This window comes from Pelodiscus sinensis, chromosome 6, assembly GCF_049634645.1.
Source record: "Pelodiscus sinensis isolate JC-2024 chromosome 6, ASM4963464v1, whole genome shotgun sequence".
Lineage (NCBI taxonomy): Eukaryota > Metazoa > Chordata > Testudines > Trionychidae > Pelodiscus > Pelodiscus sinensis.
The window spans coordinates 33,788,890-33,813,507 of NC_134716.1; the positions used below are offsets into that span (position 1 = coordinate 33,788,890).

Genomic DNA, 24,618 nt, shown 5'->3' on the forward strand with positions numbered 1-24,618 from the left:
CCCAAAACTGGTACATTTAGGGAAAGGCTTCTCAGGACATCGCTAATACTTTCAATCTTGTTCTAAAATTCTTTTACTCTCTAGGACCGAAAAATCAGGTATGCGAAATCCTACCAATTTCACATCAATCAGTGGAGCTCGTTAGAGCAGTCCTAGATTACAGCCAAGGCCTTTCTCCCACAAGAAAGATCCCAAACAATTGGAAGCCTCATTTCACACAAAGAAATCCACACACCATTACAAAAGCTCAACTGAAATATCAATAACATTAAGCACAATTGTTGAAATAGTGATATAGCCTAAACTGACCTATACTGTAATCCTTTTTGCTTATGCTAAAAAAGTATTTGGCCCAAGCAGATAGGAAACATGTCAAAAAAAAAAATCAAGATACATTCGTTCTATGTCTTAGTACAAGCTTCACGGATCAGTACCTCAAATGCTAGTACATAAAATAAAGATAAGGGAGGAACAAAACAACAAGTTAGGGAACTGGAACAAACTGATAGATTGGATCATGTGTAAAGACATGTGCAACCTGTACACTCGAGATAATACCAGTCGAAATGTGTAACTCAGGGAGCACACTTTCTGGTAAGGTGAATGTAACATCACTTCGTGGCTACTACATCACTACCCTTTGGAGACAGGAAAATGATTCTATATATCTGTACCATATTAATAAACCTGACATATTGGTTATTTAGTCTAAAGTATATTTCATAATGAAATAAAAAAGTCTGCTCAAGCAAATGACTATACAGTTTGTTGACACTCTGAAGTCCATTTCTTCACAGGATTCAACAATCTGTTGTTCAGCATCATTGCAAATAAATGCGCCCTGTTCTGTTCCGAAGAAAGAGGATAACACAGGTATCTATCAGATACCATTCTCTTCTCCTGGTCAAAAAGCTATTGTCCACCTTCCCATTGGTTCCTGTGCTCCTCAGCCTCACCTCAGAGATCCCCTATGATGCAGCCAGAGTTTTCTTCATAGTTCCCTCTTGGGTAAGACAACTGTATTTCACAAAGCAGCTACACCTTGTGTAGGACCTCCACATCCAGGATATTCAAGAGTAGGACTCCATTCAGAATCAAGGTAGGATTCTTCACCCCATCCCAAAGTCCCTACACTTCCCATTAAACATGCCAGCTGGCTGAGCAACACAAACAGGATTTGTTCTGTAGCAATACACAAGAAACCAGAGATCAAACAAAAACCCATTTAGCAGAGTTATTTAAAAGAGGAAGTGGAAACAATTCTGCATGTGGTCCTCCCAGGAAGGGTTTATATTTGAAAAAGATTCCTGTTTATAAATTCCTAGGTTCTCCAAATACAAACAAGACTAAACACAACTTCAGCCAGAGTCCACTTCTTTGCAAACCCCACCTGTCACCATTGTGACAAGGTGGGACTCACCACTGCAGCATATCCTGTTGGCTATCACTGGGATTACCATATATTAGCGCATATAACCCGTCATTATATGTGTTATATGTGTTTTTACAAACCCCACACTCCCCCCCCCCATACTCGGGTGCAGGGTATACAATTTTTTTTTTTTTTTTTTTTTTTTTTTTTTAAACACTCACCTGGTGAGTTTCTGTGCAGCCGCCAGCCTCCAGGCTCGGGAGCGCTCATCCCCCTGGTTCCTGTGCAGCCGCAGGAACCAGGGGGATGAGTGTTTCCCCACTCGGAGGCTGCACAGGATCCGGGAGAGGAGCACTTCCCCGCCCCTTCCTGCGGCTGCACAGGAACCGGGGCGGTGAGTGCCCGCAGGAACCGGGGCGTTTAGGCTGACTAATTCCTCCCCCACCTCCAGCACCATAAATTAGCTCATATACCCCAGCACAGTTTGAAAGAAAAAAGTCTTGTATACCCGGAGGGTTATAATCGTGCATGGGGTATACAAGATTTTTTTTCCTCAATTTGGAAAAACGGCGGGTATATTCGGATGCAAGGTATATTTGCTACAATACGGTAGCTCTTCTCACCAGTGCACCCTCTTCTGGTGAGGTATGTCTACACAGAAGGGCTAAAAATCAAATTAAGCTGTGCAACTTCAACTACGTCAATCACATAGCTCAAGTCGAAATAGCTTAACTCGGCTTTTGGCACTGTCTACACAGCAGGAGGTCGAAGGAAGAACACTCTTCCTTCTATTTCCCTTATTCCTCATGAAATGGGGGTTACCATGAGTCTGAGTAAGTCGTCTTCCAGCTCAACATTATTTCGAAATAAAGGCTTGTATTGTAGACATGTTATTTGGGAAGAACGTCAGTTACTCCAAAATAATGCTACTGTGTAGACGTACCCCTGGTGTCTCACCACCTTCACTTCCATTTCAGGGATCCACTCAGGATTTCATCATTCTCTTTGTGACACAGCTCTCGGACTGTACCACACTGTGCACTCCCCTTCCAGGAGACCTACAGTCTGTGCTCCAGCTACTTTCTTCAATGGCCACTGCGGCCAGTTGTCTGGCCACTTTCTCTGTGGCAATAGAGGCACATAACTGTGGGTTCCAGCTCAGAGACCGTGTAGATGGCAGGGTGTGTTCCCTTCATGCTGTGTTCCCTTCAACCTCTCAGTAACTTTTGCTCGGCCACTTCCCCCCCAATCTCTTACTACCTTTCCCTGGACCGCTTTCCTACAGTGCCAGCACTCTTTCCCCTTGCCTTAGGGCCTCGGTCTACAGATCCCTGCAGCCCACCTGGAGCTACCTCTATCTCCCCAGATTGCCGCCTACAGCGCTGCTATCTGGAGTGCTTGCTGCCTTCAGCCTAAAAGGCAGTGAGTCCATGTTCCTCCTCAAGCGCCAGGGAGTGACTGAAGTTGCTCTGCAGCCCTTCCTATATGAACCATCCTAGCCCTAACTGGCTGCCTTGTATGCAATAGGGATGTTAAATATTGGTTAATTTAATAGTCAATTAACCTCATGAATTCTCGACTGGTTACTCAACTATTCTGTAGTCCCCAGGGGTGGGGTTGGCAGCCAGTGCACTCCGGCCTCACTCCTAATGAGCCCCCGGTCACTTTGTACTGCTGCCTCTGTATCAGAGGCAGCAGCATGAGGTGCCAGGTTGGAGCTGGTCCACACGGGGAACTAGTTTAAAAATCAGCTTCCCTCGCGGACTGGCTGCCTGTCTCCCCGTGCTGCTGCCTCTGATACAGAGGCAGCAGTGTGGGGTGGCAGCAGCCCCTATCTGGGGAGAGGTGGAGCTGAGCTCCTGGACCCAGAACTGAGTCAGTGCTGCCTGCCCACCTGGCTCCTAATATACTGTAAATGCAGAGCCACAGTGGGGGTAGGTCCTGGACCCAGCGCAAGTCAGGACTGAGCCGGGCTGCTGGCCAGCCTGCTAAAAAATGTAATGGTAAGGGGGGGGGGGGGAAATAGGTTAATGTTATAGACTACACGCATGAGCTTTTGCTTATCGGTTAATTGACTACACTATTGCATCCCTAATATGCAACCTTCCATACGGCTCTATTATTCCTCAGAGTCCTGTGATGGAGCAGCACCCCATCACACCATCCAATCCAGTAATCAGTAATCTATTATCTCAATTTAATAGGCAGCAGGTTTAAAATAAGGTCTTTCCCCTCCCACAGGTATCACAGTTCATTCTACTAAATCTAAACCAATTTACCTGTTAGCCTGGATTAGAAGGGTGCATGTACCCCAGATTTTTTATCAAGCCAACACACACCATGTTATATGTATTGGGCCACCATGAATTAATAAAATAGAATGGTATCCAGTTACAGATTAATTTGAACAAGCAGAGCTTCTGAAGGCGAAGTCTAATATATCTGCAAGCTTGGAGTTTCAGATAATTAGTATGGTAGAAGGGGAGAGAAAAAGTCAACAATTGAGAATGTAAGTGGATGGGAACCTTGGAGTTTGGGCATTTTTGACACAGACATTTATTATGACTAAAATTGGGAGGAATGTTCGTTGATAAATAATTTATTGCTGTTAGGAGAAGTGTTGACCTAGTAGGGGTCACTATGATCTGTGTGTTTTGCAAAAGTTAGCTACAAAAGGATTAGATAATAGAGAATACTTTGAAGCAGCCTTCTGAAGCTAATCCTGAGAGGAGTTTTTCCTGACATCTTACTCACCGGGCAGGAAGCAACCTGCTATTGCTGAACTGCTGCAATTTAATCAATACCACCCCCGATTTTAGGTAAATACTTGGGATATTCTAAAACTATTGTTTGTGTCTCTATGTGCGTAAATCTAGTAAATTGTAGTTTTAGATAAGCACAAGCTTACTTGTAACAATCTTTCAGCACCCAGAGGGCTACATTCCCATTGATTTATTCCTCACACTGGCTGGAATGAAACAGTTAAGTTACCACTACTGTGGGTTCTGAAAACTCTGGGTAAAATATGCTGCTGACCTTTGGAATGTTTCTTTTGTTCAAGAGATGTGTTGAGTTGCTACCTGGAGCTTTATCCACACATCAAAATATTACTCATGGCATCTGGTATCTAGACCAAACACAAATTTGCAAGAATGGTTCCGCATTTTATTTCACCGGGACTGTTTAAGACTTTCCTATCAGGTCAGGGAACTGCTTGCTAATCACCATGAATGGGACAGGCACACAACTGAAGAAAAACAAAACCCTTACTTTACAGCAGTATTTTTCAATCTCTTAATGCTGGTGACCCTCCCTCTCCCCATTTGGGCTTAAAAAAAGAAAATGGTGACCCTCTCCTACCAAAACTTGAAAAAACTTCTCCCCCCCCCCCCATCTTAAATATCATTAAAGGACATTATGAATAATACTTGGGGAAGGAGATGTCAAGTAGGACATTTGCCCAGGGGCCTATGTTATGGGGGCCTCACAAAGCAGTTATATGCTTCAGCTGCAGTCAGTGAGGGACCGAAGCCAGTAACTTAGCTTCCCGGGGATGGGGCATCAGGCAGTTCCCTGCTTGCCACACGTGTAGGGTAGGCATTATTGGGTAACATCCCGCCCCCTCCCCCCACCTGTCCCACAATTACCCTGGGAATCATGTCCCCAGTTTGAGAAACACTGATATAAACTCTAGTTCTTTGAGAGGCATGCCAATCCTATGACCCACCCTCTTTTCCCACCTCTTGAGAATCCCTGTATACAAATAGGATTCTGAAGTGACAAGCAAGCACAGCAGTAAGGGGGCATGAAGATATGCAAGACACACATGCCCCCAAAACTGCTGGCCAAAAGATTTCAGACTTGTGCATACAAGTAGAATCCCAAGAACAAAGCATTTCAAAGAATGAGAAACTGTAAGATAAGGATCTAGTTTTTCCTCTTGCTGCAATACAGTCCTAATTCCAATAAGTGATAGGTCATTCTACACCAGTAAATTCAGATGGGTCATTGCAAGTCTATTTATACCATGCACACAAGTAACTTTCTTGATTGAAGTGTCTTCAAAAGGAAGGCTGTCATTGTCTAATAGATCAAAGAATACTCTGAGGAAAGAGTAGATAATATATGGGGTTTTTTTACATTTATGTTAGTTCCCAGCTTTGTATTACCTTTTCCCCTCTAGGCATACATAAAAATGTCTCAGTTTCAAAGTGCAGGTAATATTGCAAGGTAATATCCTCACATACACCAACACAATCTGCAAGGTATTTACAAATGAAATATTGTGAAGTCAGTTTTCCAGATACTCTAAAACATACTCTTTAATTCCAAAGATTTAGCTATACAACTTAGAGATGTAAGTGACTAGTCGAGTCACTGCTCGACTATTCGCTCCTCCCTTAAAAGCTGGCTCCCCCCTGCACCATCTCCCGGGTGCAGGGGGGGAGCAGGGAAGGCAGAGCAGCAGCCGTCCCAGAACCGGCACAAGTCAGGACTGCTCTGTCCCAGCTCACACCCTGGAAGTTAACCCCTCTTTAAAATGCAGGGCCACAGCAGAGATAGAAAGTGCTCCCTCCCCCCCAATCGACTACTCGATTAGCTAATTAACTGTCACTTAACATCCCTACTACAGCTTTCATTACAGTTTGATAGACATCGCTGTGCTCATAAATTATCCCTTGGAGACAACATTTTAAACTTGATCATATAGCATGCAGGCCGTCCTTGCTATAAGTCCAAGATGCATTCCAAAAAAACTTGGACTTATAGCGAAACAACTTAAAGTGGGGAATTTTTTTCCCCACAGCTGACTTCCATTTAAGAAAATTGGGGGGGAGTGTTTTGCACGACTTATAGCGGGGAATGGGAGAACTGATAATCCATCATTTCCTACAAACATCAATGACTGTAGTGTGGAACGGATGTGTATCAGGGCAACTTATAGTGGGGATGTCCTGTACTCTAAACTCAACAAAATGTTGCTTAGGGTGATGTAAATGCTGAAGGCATAATGATTTCATGCATATTACTTTTCAAGAATGTTAGAATTAAGAACTTTAGTATCAAAAATACAGAATTCAGGCTACACCTAAACAATGATAGAAATTTTCCACTATTTGATCTGAGGAAGTGGGTCTGGCCCACGAAAGCTCATCATCTAATAAACCATCTTGTTAGTCTTTAAAGTGCTACATAGTCCTGTATTTTGTTACACCTAAACATGGCACTATTCTGTGGATACATTGAAAGTGTGCACCACATAACGCCTACAATTTGTTTTTAGATACGTGGGTCTAATACTAAGTGTGATGCTTTGTCATCACACTAACCTTTGTTCTTTGCCTGGCAGTGCTCTAAAAGCACCATCTAATGAGCTCTATGTTGCTAGCTCCTTCTAGTGATATTTGGATAATTGGCTGGAAGAAGGTGTATCCACAAAACCTTTACCTTGTGAAGTACTAAGCATCCTCACTGCCTTGTTAACCAGGCCTTTAATGAACAGTGAAGAAAATTCATCTCAACAGACATCGTTTTGAAACCTTAAGATAGCAAGATATTCACCATATAACCATCGCAAATTACTGAATTTTGCAAAGTTACATATAAATGAACAATCAGAATAAAAGTCACAAAAACTTTTTTGGTTGGTTGGAGTTTTTGTTAATCATAGTTCAATTTTAAGCATTTATGGTAATGCTGTAGAGGTTTCTACATTTTAGACGGCTGGCATCCCAGAGCACTTGATGATGGTGGAAAGCTGGTTGGTAACATGGTGTAGGCACCACTATTTGTTTCCAGATGATAATTAAAAGAAGCTAACATTACATTAAATATTTCTTAATATTACTTTTCTGTAAGCAACTGCTGTAGATAACTTACAAACGTTACATATGATCATGAATAAGAGAGAATGTTGCCCATATGTTGCAAATGGGAGGGCAGGTAGCCCATGAGATTAAGATAAGGTCCACACTATCAAAAAAATAAATTTGAGAACCTCTGACGTAAAATACATGTTATGGTTAGATTATTTTTACAATGCAAACCCCGTTACAACATCTACTCTTACCCGATGCAAGATAAGAGCATCCTGTCAAATGTGTTGTAAATTAAAGAGGTTCTAATGCATTCAATAGTTACTTTAATTAGAGCAAAAATACACCTAAAATCAAGAAAGTTGCAGATACATAATGATTTTTGTTTTAAATAAAACAAAACAAATCCCTGTGGAATTCAAAGTTAAGGAACTATTTCATTCTGAATGCACCGCATTTATGTACTAGCACACATGTTGAGGTCAGTTCTAAACATGTGCTGGGAATGTATGGAAGAATTTACTTAAGGGCATTAAAGATTACACTCTGTTCAGAGTCCCTCAATACCTAGGGTACAATGGACATTACACTTTACTAGAATTTAAGTTGTTAATTTCTTAACTCTTTCCTATCCCCCAAATTTAAGTCAGGCCCTTATTTTTAACATGAGGTTTTTCAAAAGCATATTTATATAGGTAATATGTTACAAATTTTATCATTTGATGTATTTCCTTTTAATAAGGAAGTCTACAATACTAGTTGCTATTACTCCTTTAACTCTGACACGCAACAGTTTAAACCTAAAATAGCATTAAAGTGCACGTGCATTTTATAGGCTTCATAAATTAGTTTAAAACACTAGATATTAACTTTTCATTTGCTTATTAAAACTGGAATAAAAGAGAGACCGTATTAAATTTAGCAAAGATAAGCATGACTAGCCAAGACGTGGGTAATACAAGTGTAAGTTCCTTCCTAAAGAAATTTTTAAAAAGGAAGTTGCAACCTGTTTACAAGTAGATTGGTAAATAAATCAACTTAATCACAGTGTGTCTGGATAAACGATCACCTTTCAAGTAATAGTTTCTTATCTTAAACCAGTCTTCTTAATCAGTCCATAAAAGGGCATGGAACGATGTGTTAGTTCAGTTCCTAACTTGAAGTGTTTGATACAAACTTCTGTTGGCGAGAGAGACGCTCTTCTCTAGCTCTGTGTAACCACAAAGCTGGTTTCTTTTACCAACACAAGTTGGTCCACTAAAAAAAAGTGTATTACCTCATCCTCCTTATCTCTCCAATATCCTGGGACCGACCAACAGGGATTCAAGTCGGAAGACCACTGTTTTATGCTGCAGATGAAGAGGGACCCGAGGGTGGGAAGGAAAAGGGGGAGTTTGGGAGACACAAAGGCAAAGGAAGCAGGGAGCGAACAGCGTGAGGTGCAGAGCGGAATGGGGTGCACAGGCTCAGCGGGGGCTGGGTGATGAATGCAGGGCACAGAATGAAGCCAATGGGGCGAGGTGTGCAGCGCCGGGGGACCGGCAGAAGCCAGCAGGGGGAGAGCGGTGCGGAGCCGGAGGGGGCCGAGTCAGCGCAGAGCTCGGGGAGGGGGAAGCCCACAGGCGGAAAGCTGCACGCGGCCGGGGGGCAGGAGGCGCACGGGAGGCAGGGCCGGCACTCACCTCGGCGGCGCACGGCGGGCGGAGGCGGCTGCCGGTCAGGGCGGCATGATGTCCCCGGCTCCCCGCCCCGGCTGCTGCTTTTACGCAACTGGCAGCGGCTCCTGCCCTGGGGCCTGGAGGGGAAACGCCCCGCCCCCCTCCGTCCCCGAAATGACGCGGCTCCGCCCGGCCGCCCCTTCCCCGCCCAGTCCGGCTGCACCCCCGCTTCCAGCCCCTTCCCCGGCGCCGAGGGGCTGGGCCGGGGGAGGAGCGCCGGGGCCTGGGCTGCCCTGCCCGGCACGCAGGGGAAGGCCCGAGGCGCCGCGGGGGACAAGCCCAGCCCCTGGGAGCCCGGAGCAGGCGCCGCTGCCGCGGCTCGGAGTCCCTGCAGGGAGTTCGCCCCGCGGCCCCGGCCCCGAGAGCGTGTCACTGTCCGCAGGCAAGTGCCCCTGCGGGCAGCGGGACCTCCCCTCGCCCTACCCCGCTGCCTCTGCTCGGGCCTCGGCTCCCGGCCGGCCCCTCCTGCCTGTGCGCCCCGGTACTGCCCCAGCGGCTCCTCTCCCTTTCCAGCGCCCCTACCCCTCCTGCGGCCCGTCTCACCCCGCGAGCCTCTTCTGCCTCCCTTCATGCACCCTCCATGTTACCCTGCCCCCTCTTCGTAGTTCCTACCCACCCCCCGGTCCTGCTCTCCCGGCCTCCTCCTCCTCTCCAGTCCCCTCGTCTTACCCGCCTCAGCCCCGCACTCTCACACGCCCCTCTGCGCTCCCCGACCCTCTCCTGCCTCCCTGCTGCTCCCGCTTGGCATCCTTCCCTGCTGAGCTCGCCCCGCACGCATCCGCCGCCTTCTGCCCTTAGGGCATCTTGGTGCCTGGACGCAGAGCAAGGACGCATCTTCCCGGAAGGCAGGTTTGAAGCCCAATGCAGGACTATGTAGCACTTTAAAGACTAACAAGATGGTTTATTAGATGATGAACTTTCGTGGGCCAGACCCACTTCCTCAGATCAAAAACCTGAGAACCTGAGAAGTTTTAAATATCGGGCGGGGTGGTGGCCAGCGTCTCGCAGCGGGAGCTTCTGTCATTCATTGGCAGGGAAATGATCTGGTCACTCATTAAAACCGGAGCTGTGCCCCACAGAGACCCTCTCTCGCCCAAAAGCAGGCAAGCAGCCCGTGTTCAAATTCTGCACCACCTATTCCCATCGCCTCCTACTCCCCAGTGCTCGCCCGGCTTTCCCTGTTGCCCTGTGAGTCCATGGAAGCAGGGACTCGTCCTTTCCCGGGGAAGTGTGGGCCGCATTTGTGGATTATCAGACTATAAATAAAAATCACGTAGTGTTATGTTGCTGGGAAGTTGGGAAGCATTCTTCAACAGGCAAACATGACTCAGGGTAAGAGTCAGAGAGGAGTAAGACCTTGCCCTGCTTTGTCATGTTTTACAGCAGGGGTGGGGAACCTTTTTTGTATCGGGGCAGCTGACCCATTGAAAAAACCCCTCACTAACGTGGTCCCTAACTGCAAAGGAAAAACAAAAAAAAACCCAGTCATGTTGCACATTAAAGACTAAGAAGGTGGTTTATTAGGCGATGCGCTTTCGTGGGGCAGACCCACTTCTTCAGATCATATTCTGAAAGTGAATAGGCATGACCATTATCAAGATACTCCACATTTCCCTTGCACACCAGATCCTAATGTGGGCTAGTAGATTTTGTGTGCGCTAGGCCTGTAGTGGGGCAGCAGGCTCCCCAATGCTGGGGCAGAGCTCTGAGCCTCAGAGGCTGCTTTACAGAGACACAGTCCTTCTTGAGAAAATTCCACTCAGCTTGAATTCTAACTAACTCTTTGTTGGCCAGGACCAACCCTATGTCTGAAATGCTATACAACAAAGAAGACAACTACTAGTGGCTGGGTAGCATACTGCAAATGAATGTTACAGCTTTTCAAAGTAGAGGTCCTGACTCAGTTACTGGGTCATGGAATTTCAGGCACTAGGTTGCCATACTGAAGGGTGATCAGCAGGGTTGCCAGGTGTCTGGTTTTCACCAGGACAGTGCGGTAATTGCATCATCTGTCCGGTATTTTCTTAGACAGAAGGCCATTGGAGACATTGATTTTTTTTTTTTTTGCTTAACCAATTTTTTTCTTTGACATGTTTAGGATTTTTTGCGAAAGTATGTCAGCCCTAGTGATCAGATGACCAGAGGGTGCTAAGGCAGGCTTCTTGCCTGTCCTGGGCACCATGGACTATGGGCACCCCAGAAGTGGCCAGCAGCAAGTCTGGCTTCTGGGGGCAAGGGAGGGCGCATGGGGCTCTGTGCACTGTTCCCACCCCTTGTGCCCAAGGCCCAGCCCCTTTCTGCCTCTTCTGCCTCTCAGGAGCCCAGAACACCCCCACTGCAGTCCCACGTCAGGAGGCCAGGTTGAGGCCCCATCCTTGGTGCGTAGGACAGCCTCTAACCCTGGTGCCCTGGGTGGACATCCCAGAGCCCTGTGCGGCACAGCTGCAATGTCCCCAGCCCCACAGCATCAGACAGCATGATTTTAGCCTCAGGCGGACACTGTGGCCCCAGCCTCAGTTGTCCAAATCTTAGCAAAAGGAAAGATGGCCAGCCCGGGCCACCGAGAAACACAGGGAACTGCAGGAGGAGACCAGTGGCCAGAGCATAGGCAGGGCCATGCTAGGCTGTTTGGAGAGTCACAGCCTTCCCCCAGTCTATATAAGACAAAGCCCCAAATATCAAGACTGCCCCTATAAAATTGAGACATCTGGTCACTCCACTCAAGTGAGAGCAGCAAAACTGCACTCAAGCTACAGGGAGTAATTTGATTAGCTGCACAAAGTGATTGGACTAGCATCTGAGAGATTATGCTAACTCCAGCTATAGTCTATAGCTACATACCTAGGATATTATTCACTCTAGTAACTTCAGCTCTCAAGTTTCAATCCATAGCCCCATGGGTCAGCTAGCTAGAGTTTAATGTACCACTTAGGCTCTGTGTTCACTTACAAGTTTAAAGTGCTACTGTGGTAGCATTTAATGCAGCAGTGTGGTCAGTGCACCAGCACTGGTAGAAAGCTCTCTTAGCACTCTAGGTAAACCGTCTCCAGGAGGGGAGTGGTAAATTGCACTGGGAACCTGTTTACACTGGCACTTTACAGCGCTGTAACTTCCTGCACTTGGGAGGGGTTTTTTTCATACCCCTGAGCAAGAGAGTTACAGTGCAGCAACTCGCCAGTGTAGACCAGCCCTTAATTAATCCAAAATATTTTTTTGCATGAATGGGAACTGGGTTAGATCTAACATTCAATTTATACTTCAAGCTAACACTGTAAATGCAGACAAGTTGTTAGATATGTAAAGAAGTCAGTATTTTCCCCCTTCCTTCTTCGCTCTAATTAATTATAACTAGTTTAATTATTCCCAATTATATTGTCTTCAATTTTTATAAAAAATAAAGTTCATAATTACAGGGGCAAATATGTTAATAAATGCATAATAATTATAAAAGGGCATTTACACTTGCAAATAGTCTGGTATGTCTCAGCTGAAGGACCAAATGGAATTGCAAGGTCATTTCTTTTTGTTTGTTTTACACAATGGGAAAGTCTCAGACTTACACTATGCTAAACAAAAGCAAACATGAAAATATGCTTCCGTTAGCAATGTAAAATCCTGTTTAATCAATTAACTAGTTAAATGTTATGTGATGGTTAATGGGGCGGGCCAGCCCCACTGGAACGAACACTCTCACCCACCTGTGGTGGGCGAAGGCTTTCTTCAGCCTGGTTGGAGGCTGGACCATCACTGGGAGGGGGCTGCTCCAGCCCAGCCAGGCCACTGGTTAGCCAGTAACTGGTATGCATTACCTGTTAACCAATTAACCAATGACATCTCTAGTTTCCATCTACAGCGTGTCCCATTTTAAAAAATAAAGTATAACATTGGGCATCTAATTTACACATGCATCCTTGTGGACATGCAGATATCCATTTGATCAGACTATTTTTATGTACAAATTGTATTAATTATTTATTCACTCAGAATGGTTGCATCAACATATTAGGTTCATAATTGCATGTACTTTTTTGCATGTGCACTTTCAGGCCTGACCCTTTGAAAATCAGTCCCTTTTACATCAAGAAACTTTCAGTGATCCTGCTTTCAATCGTCTCTTGTAAACATGGATAAACCTGAAATATTCCCACAGAGCTTCCACTATAAAAAATAAAACTTAAAAAACAACAAATAGTCTTGCAGCACCTTAAAGACAAACAAAACATGTAGATGGTATCATGAGCTTTCATGGGCACGCCCACTACCTAAATATCTTAAACAGAAACATCTGAAGAAGTGGGTTGTGCCCGCAAAAACTCATGATACCATCTACATGTGGTGTTAGTCTTTAAGGTGCTGCAAGACTATTAGTTGTTTTTTAAGTTTTATTTTTTAAACAACTAATAGTCTTGCAGCACCTTAAAGACTAACACCACATGTAGATGGTATCATGAGTTTTTGTAGGCACAACCCACTTCTTCAGATGTTTCTGTTTAAGATATTTAGGTAGTGGGCGTGCCCATGAAAGCTCATGATACCATCTACATGTTTTGTTAGTCTTTAAGGTGCTGCAAGACTATTTGTTGTTTTTTAAGTTTTTTCCAGTTACAGACTAATTCGGCTACTCCTCTGAAGCTTATAAAAAATAAGATCATGCAATTTAATATCAGTACTCCCTGAATTCCATTAAATATTTAGGACTTCAGCTTTTCTTCTCCTTTGAGAAACTACACTCACTAAATGCAGTTTACAAAAATCAATAAAAAATGAACTTGGCCAGATGGATATGCTTCCTGCTTTCAGTGAGCAGAGCAACCTACCTCTTAAAATGTGCTATCCCCCCAATGCTCTTGTTTCTCTTTAATACATAGCATTTCCCATCCATTCCTGAAACAAAGTTGCCAGTGATGCAAAGAACTGTGTACTTTTATATACAGGAAAATGGCAAATTAAGGGATCCACAATTCAGTTAAAATACCCAAAATATGTGCCTGGCCCTGCAAAGAGCTCCGATTCAATGGGACTACCTGTGGTAGGGGAGCCAAGTGAGGTCATAAGCAGGAGGGAGGGAGTAATCTAAAAAAAATATTGAGTGTTTTCCAAGCTTACTGAATAGGCTCTGAGTTGTAGGGAGGTGATTGAGCTAGACACCCTGGTAAGGGAGGGAGGGAGACAGGGAGGAATTAGAGGTTGGAGTTGGGCGAGTGAAGTTTGGCAGAGGATGCATCTTGCCAAATCTTATCCTGATTACTGATCTACAAAGTTGAATTGCTGGGCAGGGCTGATACTTTTATGCACCATTCCCTTTGCACCACACTAGTGCCACTTGATGGCCAGGCTGAACCTTTTCCTCCAGTCAAACCTAGGGCAGTCAGCCTCACCCCTTAGGAATGTCCAGTCCCTCTCATTGGACACTCATAGAAATTAACTAATTCTGCTGCTTCCAGAGAGACAGTCCCTCTCTTTGGACACCAGACTGTTGGCTCAGCTGAACACTGTAATCGTACCAAGATGGCGTACAATATAACTAAACATACATTCATGTTCCTTATTAATAAATGTAAGAGAGACAGGAATGGTTACAAACAAAACAAAATAACACACTTTCTAGTCATTAAGACTTTATATTAGCCAGCTACAATCTTTGCTTAAGCAGTTTTTTCACTTCCATCAAGCTGTCTGCATCTTCAGCCCTGTGGACAGGAAGATCCACTGTTTACAGAATCAAAGGGTCCTGATTCCCTTTGTCCACTAAGTGAAGGGTAACTCAGGGTTTCTCTCCCCCTTCTTCTTATACTGTAGTCCAGTAAACCTTTGAAATGTATTCTTTTGGAATGGATCCCCAGATTGAGCTTTTTTTCCTGTGCTACTTGTGCTCCAGGAAACTGACACCATGCTGTGTTCCTTGCCCTTCACGCAATTTACTTTTCCTGTTGACTCAGATGTAAATACAACTTCCACTGTCCCTGGCATTGCCTTGCTCAATTTTCATTGGAGACACAGGGAAACAGGCAAAACAACATTCCTTTGTCTGGGACAAATTGTCTATCTGTTCTCCTTAGCTTAGTTGGTCTAAATGTATTTTAGTAACATATTTCTAACACACCTATGTAACTTTTTACATGCTAACTCTATACAGCTCATGAAAATATTTATTACCATAATGTCACCAGATTTCATGCAATACTTTATAAGATATTTTTTCTTTGGATAAACATTATGACAACAGTTGTGTGTTATGTGCAGTGGAGTTAGACACAGCATCAAGACTATCTAATAAGAATAATAGATAAGTAATCATATTGCAAAAAGAGAAGTTTGTCGAGTCTGATAAACACTTGTGAACCTATTGAGCATTGACAGGCTTATAGGATCTCAGTAATATATTTACAAATTATTGTTATAACTGTTCTGTAATACACAACTAGTTTTGGTTTGTCATCCAGATGCACTCTAACATTATGTCCTGTCTATTAATCAAAAATAAAATGTTGTAAGCCAAAAGAACTAGAAAATGTTGGAAACAGTCTCACAACCCTTTCTTTATCAAAAACCTAAGTTTAAAATTTTAATATTATTTTTAAACTTACACTAGAAGTTACATCAGACTTGAAAGTGGAGGCTCACTTTCTGAAAATGTGTATGACTTCTTTTCTGGAACTAACTGGGAGTACACAGATCATCATGCCAAAGAGACACCCTAACATTTAAAATAAATATTACTAAGGGCATATTTAAAAAGAGGCTACTGATGTGTTTTGAACAGTGCCTCAGACAATGAGACACAAGGGTTAAGAAACCCATTTAAACTAGATATGTCTGTGCTAAAACTAGATAAAGTCCAGACAGATCAAAGTTAAACAAGTTACTTATTAAAATTGCAGTTTATTTTCTTTAAGATCTCGTTTAGACCTTTGTGATTCAGGACATCACAACTTCTGTAGCTTATGGTTGAGAGAGCTAGCACATTGCCTTCCCTCTTCACAACTTTTTGGTTCATCACACCTCATTGTCTTCGTCACAACAGCTATACTATATAGCCAGTGTGGTTTAAAATGATCTTATTACAAACATGTATGTTATTTATGACTCAGGCTCTCTGTTTTTTATCTCACTTTAACTTTTATGCTCTTCCTTGCAATCTGTTACTCATTATTTGATGTTCATATTGGTTTAAAGGCACCAACGGTGAAATCCTGGTCTTACTAAATCAACAGCAAAAGTCCTATTGACTTCAGTGGTGCCAGGATTTCATTCAGTCTTTTCCTCTCACTTTTTGTATTTCTTTGACTACAAACTAAGTTGAGTTTTGTGGTCTTTTTTGTTTTTAACAATTGGATGAAAAAATATTGTATTTAAAAAAAATGGTGCCTTTTCCATATGTCTGTATAGTTCTTTTGCATAAATGGTACGGGTATAGTTTTTTTAATTAATTTCCATTATAGATTCAGGATTTTCATAGATAATATTGAATATATGTGATAATCTGGCATATTGATTGTATTAAGACCTTCTTGTGATGACAAGTATGCTCCGAAAAAGTCACAAATTATGTATCTATTTAGAAAAAATGTCAGTACAAACTTTTATACTTTATATCCTCACATGATTTTGCTTATACCAGATATTTTACAGAAGAGATTAAGGCTATTTAAAGAGCGCTATTATTATTTTTCATATTTCTACACCTGTTAAATCTAGTTGTCTCAGTTTCAGATTTTACAGTGACTCTCTTTAAAGTTTGTTATTTTAAAATGTATTCATATAAAGTTCCATTCTTATAACACATGTCATGTCTTAAGATGAAAGACAATTGCACATTTCAATGTAAAAAAACCCCCAAGAACATAATCAGACATCCATTTCCTCTCTCTTGTCGTTTTGAATACATTTTGAATTTGAATGTTAAAATTGCTGTTTTCTTCGAAGAGGAAGTAATGGAATATGATTAGACTATAAGACATCCAGAAATAAGAAAAAGGAAACAGTACATTTTACTCTCTTCTACTTTGCAATCATCTTTAGTGACATGGGATAAAATTTCCAAAAGTCCTTAAGTGACCTGGACCATAAATCCTATTTTCAAACCTAAAATCATGACACGTGTGTGTACACTTACTAAAGTGCTTGGTTGACTTGGGGCCTAAAATAATATCAATTTTTCTTACTGATGAACTATAATAGCTGAAATAACAACCAAAGTTGCTGAGCAACCAAAGTTGCTGCGATTTACTCTTGGCCAAAAAACGTCAAAACGGTTGGCGATAGGTTGTATTAGAAAATTTCACTGAGGACAGAGTATACAATAATACTAATATAAATATTAAAATGTACTTCACTTTATCCTTGGATTACATTTTTATTTTAGGGCACTTTAGTGCAAATTTTTAGTCAGATTTTAGTTTCTGCATAATAACTTGTACTTTTACAATTTTCTTCTATAAAATTATATATATTTAATTCTTACAAATATAAGTCAGTGGCTGTGGGAGCCCAAGAACATACTTCATTTCAGAAACACCATGTGACAGTCTTGCTGCAGTGACTTTTTCTTTGGTCTTTCCAGTTAGCAGGAATTTTTTAAAGAAGAATCATTCAAAATCAGAACATAACCAAATTTCAAAATATCAAATTTTCTCCAAAATTAGAAATCCCAAGTTTTGGCCATCTCCACTCAGGTGATTGGGGTTTAATTCTTAATTATTCGAGGATACGTCTACACAGCAACATTATTTTGAATATACTTCATATTTGACGCTGGGAAAAACACTTAGGGTATGTCTACACTGCATTCCTCTTTCGAGAGAGGAATGCAAACACAGCTGTGCGAAATTGCAAATGAAGCGCAGATTTGAATTTCCCATGCTTCATTTGCATAATCGCGTCCGGGTGCTATTTCGAAATACCCTATTTCAAAAAAAGAAACGCTGTCTAGATGCAATTATTTCGAAAGAAAACCCTTCTTTCGAAATTACTCTTATTTGTAAAATGAGGTTTAAGGGTAATTTCGAAATATGGGTTTTCTTTTGAAATAACCACATCTAGACAGCGTTTCTTTTTTCAAAGTAGGGTATTTCGAAATAGCGCCCGGATGCGATTATGCAAATGAAGCACGGGAAATTCAAATCAGTGCCCCATTTGCAATTTCGCTCAGTTGCATTTGCATTCCTCTCTCAAAAGAGGAATGCAATGTAGACATACCCTTAGGGTGCATCTACACAGCTCTCTAAGCTCTCTAAAAATAAGATATGTGATCTGCACTATGCAAATGGCATATATTATTTTGATTCTATTTTGAAGTAGCTTATTTTGAAATTTGACTACACTGCGCCAAATTTTGAAATAACGCACTATTTCAAAGAGGGTTACAGGGATGCTGAAATAGTGTGCCCGTTATTTCGAAAAATATTTCAAAATAATGGGCGGCTTGTTAAAATGCAAAGTAGCTATTTCAGGTACCTCCGGTATCCCAAAATAGCCATGCAGTGTAGATGGACGCTTAGACAGTGAGATTTTCAAGAGCATTTATAAGTCAATGGAATTTTTACCGTTAATTTCCATGGCAGTGGAATTAAGAAAATGCAAAGCATTTTTGAAAAACACCAGTGTCTCTGTGCCTCAGTTCTCCATTCTCCCACCCTTTGTGTTTCTTTTCTATTTGCAAGGTACTCTCTTCTGCTCAAGGACTTCTATGTGTCTATGTCTTACATTGTGTATGTATGGCATTAATGGCACTCCAGTCTTCATGACCAGTCTATGTTCTGTCACAATGAAAATGAAGAAATAACAACCATAGTAGTAGTCGCAAAGACCTTAATTATGACTTAATGCTAGATCGGCTGGGAGATGGTGGATGGTGGAATTACAGCTGCATGGATCCACTGGTTATTCTACCCACAGAGGGTCAGCAGATGTGATGGTTAAGGCTTCAGTACCTGCCCTGGAGTTAATAACATAAGAATGTAAGAACAGTCATACTGGGTCAGATCAAAGGTCCATTTATCCCAGTATCCTTTCTTCTGACAGTGGCCAATGCTAGGTGCCCCCAGAGGGAATGAAAAGAACAGGTAATCATCATGTGATCCATGCATGATCAATCGTGATCCATTCCCAGCTTCTGATAAACAGAGGCTAGGGACACCATTCCTACCTGCTAATAGCCATTATTGGCCCTGTCCTCCATGAATGTATCTAGCTCTTTTTTGAACTCTGTTAAGTCCTGGTCTTCACAACATCCTCTGGGCAAGGTGTTCCACAGGTTGACTATGCATGAATACTTCCTTTTGTTTGTTTTAAACCTGCTCCCTCTTCTTACTTCCTGCATCATATGGATGGACTTTTCCAAACACAGAGCTCAAGTACTCAGGCTGGATGCTGAGTACAGGTTTTACCATTAAGATTGAGACAATTCATAAAAGTAAGCACTAATAGAGAAACATGGTATAAGAACATAGACAGGCCAATCCTTAATAGAACAAAACCCTACATAACTTCAGTCCCCAATATTTATCTGTCGCATCCATCACGTATGTTTTTGAGTCAACAGGAGTCCCCAAATAGTTCTCATATTGCGGAAGTCAGGACAGGCTGATCAATTCAACTTAGACATGTGAACCTTTCATACATTGCAATAGCCAACAGAGCACTGATCCAACTGTCCAACCAAAGGGTTGCAAAATATTAATGTACCTGTCACTGATCAAGAAATTATTTTCCTGATTTTGAAGTATGCTAATTTTGCAAACGTAAGTCTCTCAAAACTTTTTGTATGGCATGTGTTGATAAATTGTTTGGTCAATTACTTGACCACACTTTAGTTAATTTTGTTTTGTTGTGAAATTTACTCAAGAGACCAAATAATCAGTGTCAATTAGGCTTATTATTATGATCCAGGGAAAGAATTATGTACAGTACCAGTCTCCAAAGGACACATATTGAAGGTGTGTTCCATAACATTATATCCCCAAATCTTTTTTTTCTAGCCTACTTGTTTACCAGTAAAAGGTACTATATTCTTCATCTGAAACTGGACTCAATCCACTTTTTATCTTTGTTGTTTTTCTGGTATCATGGCGTACCACTTTATCTTTTGATCTGAATTCCAGGTCACGATGTAATTTTATCTTTGTTCTTATCGTATGCATTCCAGGTACTAAGAGGCGTGAAGACACCTCCTAGATCTGTCCTAGAAGGTTTGTGAGTGCAACTCCCTTTTTATTGTTATGAAGAAACTATTTATTATATTTTCTGATACTGACAGTTTTCTTATCTACCTAAGCCAAAACTAACTCTAGGTAATGCAACTTGTTCTGGAATACTTAGCATAAGTGTGCAGGATTCCAATAAAGATGCAGGCCAATTTGTGCTATATAACTGATATTAATACTTAACAAGTATACTGTAATGCTTGGAACATATAAAGTCAATACAATTTAATATATGTGTGTATGCACTTATTCTCAACAATTTATTTGCCTAAAAATCTCTTAATCTCTTAGTGATCTCCATTAATTTTATCTCCAAATTAGAGGTCTATGACCTAGATTGCTCTTGGGACAAACCATTACCAAGTCCCTCAGATATAAAGAAACAAAAAAGAGTTGTTTGTGTGTTTAATTTATGTATTATTACTTGACAGTCATCCCCTGCTTCAGAAGATACATGGCAGGGAATGGAGGAGAACAAGGAACCAGGAAGAACTGGATGGATGTCAGAGGACCAAAAGGATATTGATGGAAAGCTTGGTGGGGGAGCAAGAGATAAGGGAGGAGACAGGAGGGATTTGAATAGTTAAATGTAGGGAAATATATTTCTCTCCAAGTTATTTTCCATTTCACATTCCTCTACCAAGGGGCATTTTCACTGTAGGCACAAAATATGGCAAATGAATAGCGTAATATTATTTTAAAGTTTTTTGGGTAAAACTAACGTAACTGTGGTGTCTTAGTATTGTATCACTGCCTGCTTTAATACATTTATACACTGTTTAACTACCCTCATGTAAGCAAAAATGGGTATGCTCTTCCCATCAGTCTGTAATCCATTCCCAGGCACTACTTCTGCTATGTATTTGAGAGAGTGTCTGTTTCTCTGTTTGTACAAGAACTCCTCCTAAACAGTAAGAGCTAGGACCACAACATTTGGTATAAAGCTTCCTCTTAATATCTTAAAAAGCAATGTAAGAGTATGATTGTGCCAGGAAAATGAGATGTGCCTGGATTTGCTTCTCATAAAACCATACAGAAAAGAGACAGAATCACCAGGTAGGTAAAGGGGCTGACTGGCGGTCTCCTACCCCCCTCCCAATATGGGACTGTCCCAGCACCAAGCCTCCCACCCCCTGGCACCCTTTAGGATGAACCTCTTCACTTTGTATGGGCACATTGCTGGATGTTCCCCTACATCAGGGGAAAGTGCAATTTGCTGCATTCCTCACTCTGGCTGGGGAGCACAGGGAGCAGAAGAACCTGGACCTGCCCCAACTGTGGAGACATGCACCCCTCTCCTGGCTGTGCCTGCTAGAGCTGTAACTGCCATGGAGAGGTGCTTGTCACCTGGCCCCAGCTGCTGCGGTGAGAAGGGATCAGGGTAGTCTTGTCTCCCCCAGGCAACATGCAATACTGAACCCCTCATCCCCAGCTCCACTTCAGCAACGATTTAAATGAAGCATGTATATTTTCATCTTATTTTCCAAAAACAAAAATTAATTGAATTAAGAACACAAACAACACTGGGTAAATCTCCTAATAATTATATACATTAGTGTTGTGAAGACTAGGGCTGGATGACAACTTTAAAAACAGTTCCGTGTTTGTTCTAATAAAAATTAGATTTGTTTTGTGGGGTTAGTCCCCTTGTGCAAATATTCTAACGAACAAAATTTTCAGGAAGACTCTTTACTGAATCGTTATATTTGAAGTAAAAATTTAAAAATATTAACTGAAAATGAATTTTGAATGAGTGCAAGGATGTGCACGAGAAACTTGAAGCTGAAGGTTATGCTTGTCCAGTCAGAGAACAGATACAATAACGTAACTTACGTGTGCAATCAGCACCTGTCAAGGCTATATCTATACTGCGAACCTTATAGCAGCACACTGTACCACTGCACCAGCCCCGCTAGACGGTCTCTTGTGTCGCCACTCTATGCATAACTGTGAGAGCTCTCTTGCTAGCATAATTAAAACACACTCAAAGAGCTATGATGGTAGCAGAGCATCTCCTGCCAACATAGCAGTGTTGACACCGGTACTTTTGTATTTGAAATTTATGTTGCTTGAGGGTGGGGGGTTATTTCATTCCTGGGACTGACAAACGGGCTAGTAGACATAGCCCCACATAGCTTGAGTTTTGAATGTGAAACACTGCAGTCACAAGGAATAACAATTATTTACAGACCTTCGAAGCATTTGTGTAAATCATTTGGTAAATAATGAAGTCAATAAAATTTCAATCTGCTTATAGGTATTTTACAAACTAAAAAGGAGGCTAAACTTGTCAAATACAATATTTGCTAAGAATTATTTACCTGGCTTTAGTTCAAACCATCTAAAATCTAGGGTTCAGGTTGAGTTTTACATAATGGACTTTATATAAATTACTTAAAATATATTTTCCTGTTTAAAATCTTTACATATAAATTTGTGTTCCTAAGTTTTCACTGTTATTTGATCCTAATAGAAACTAATTTTGCCATATGTAGCTTGGAATATACAACTAGAATTGGGCCTAAGCTACATATTTCTTACCTGAATCCAAATTAGCAGATATAGTCAAAGTAGATAAATTCGTCTTTTTTTGTCTTGATTCTTTAGAGATAGCTTGATGCTTTCACTCACAAAGAAAAACCTTATTGCTCTTTTTATATGAAACTGTTTTTTATAATATTAAGTTAGCAACTATAAATTTGATAGGAGTACAGTGTAAATACTTTTACAAATGAAAATGTTTTAAAATGTATATTAATTTAAAAATATTAACAAACAAGTCTGGAGAAAGTAGAATGAGGTAATTATTTTTCTTGCTTGTTGGCAAGTAAGAACAGCTGCCAAAAATGCTTAGAATCTAGATTTAGCATCTAACTCGCTTTCTCTGAGAAAAAAAACCCTTGTCTGTAGCAGTGGTTTTTGTACCTTTGAAATTGCAGCAAGTAAATTGCAAAAACCTTGAGACACTCGTGCATTTCAAGGGGAATAATTGTAATGGATAAGTACCACCAACTCTAAAATATAATGTACCAAAAATCAATACAAGTGAGAGAATCATAATGTAAGCTTGCTAACACAAAGCATTTTTCTACTGTTTTGTCTTTCAATTGTTATACTCCTGTAGATTTTGAGGTCTCCAATATTTCTATATTACTTTTCAGGAAATTTTCTGAAATAAACTTGAATATAATTGTAGAATAAAGTTTTTTTTACTGCTTACCTTGTTTAATGTCACTGCAGGGGTACCAAAAGCAATTATAAACATGCATACAACTGACAGGATTTTCTTCCCATTAATTTGCAGTGCTCTGTCAACATAGATGGCCAACAAATGGCAAACTGAACCCTTTTCCTTTTGGAAGAAGAATGTATTTAAAGGGTAATCACTGTTACAGGAAGAGCATTATCTGTTACATGCTCTGCTCAGGATATCATCCTGCCCTCTTGTTTTCTGACCTACAAAAACAGGAATTCAAGTGTCTCATACGCAAAACTGTTGTAAACTGATAATTTCACATAATAGTCTTCTAATTTGAAACTATAAGTTTTAAAATCACTGCTTAAAATATTCAAGCTTCTCTGTCGAAAGTGAGACATCTTTAGGCAGCTAAATAGAAATTGCCCGAGTTGCAGTGAGACTGAGCATGCACAAATTCAGTTGGCTTCAAATTAAGGAACACATGTTCAGCACTACTGAAAATCATGCCACTTATTTTACTGGATTTTACTTTAGGCCTCCAAAGTTTAAATATATGGATCACTGAATCTATGCTTTGATTTTAATGCATGCCAGTTATCCGTATCTTCATCTATATCGGTGAAAGTGAGCTGCAGATATCCACATCCACATCCACCTCTGTGGATGCAGAGATCTGCAGATATCCAGAGTTTTGCAGGGCTCTAGTTATCTGAATTCACTCTACACCAGCTGATTAAAAAAAGAGAGGCTGAGATGACTATGAGCACACAGCTGTGCATGAACAGGCTCATAGTCACCTGTTCTCCTGAGTTTGTTAATTACAAAATCATTTTAAAAAGTGAATTAAAGGTTAAAGTTTCCCACTGAATTGATGAGACACCATATCTGACCACTCAATGTAATTTTCATTTGTCACAGATCTGGGAGGTTGAGAACCACTTTAAGACTCAGACCTGACTAGAACTTCCTACAGGATTCTTAGTGTGTTTTTATCTTTTGCAGCCATGCCTACAAACATTCAACCTGAACAGGAAAGCTGAAAGGCAAACTAGTTCATAGCTCTCTAATGAACTTCACTGACAACAATCTATTGAGACATGCACCTATTCTTCAAATGTTTCATAAAAAAGAAAATAAAACCATGACTGCACAAAACTTTCAACCATAACATAATATTAGTTCCCTGCTACCCGTCTAAAACATCAGCACTTAATTCTTATTGGATGAATTATAGCACTGCCCCTCTCACCAAATGAAATACAGAAAAATACCTAATAAAAATGTAGGGAACGTGACAAAAGCTTGAGAC

General features: G+C 41.3%; 1 protein-coding gene and 1 long non-coding RNA gene across 6 annotated transcripts in view; one reads left to right on the forward strand and one right to left on the reverse strand.

Annotated features, from left to right (window-relative positions):
* The window catches only part of CEMIP2 (cell migration inducing hyaluronidase 2), an 87,074-nt gene that overhangs the window by 60,745 nt on the left and 1,711 nt on the right, over positions 1-24,618 (reverse strand). For 2 of the 5 annotated variants that reach the window (XM_006137832.4, XM_006137828.2), the window contains exon 1: positions 8,871-9,011. The exons of 1 other annotated variant lie outside the window; for it this stretch is intronic. The gene's annotated coding sequence lies outside the window, so the exon portion shown is untranslated. Of the gene's footprint in view, positions 1-8,464; positions 8,605-8,870; positions 9,012-23,330; positions 23,480-24,618 lie in introns of those variants that run through there. 2 more of the 5 variants (XM_006137830.4, XM_006137829.4) reach the window with 2 other exon arrangements.
* LOC142829838 (uncharacterized) lies at positions 9,148-23,337 on the forward strand. The gene is made up of 3 exons (XR_012904677.1): positions 9,148-9,288; positions 20,053-20,095; positions 20,542-23,337. It is a non-coding gene; the product is annotated as an uncharacterized LOC142829838 (long non-coding RNA).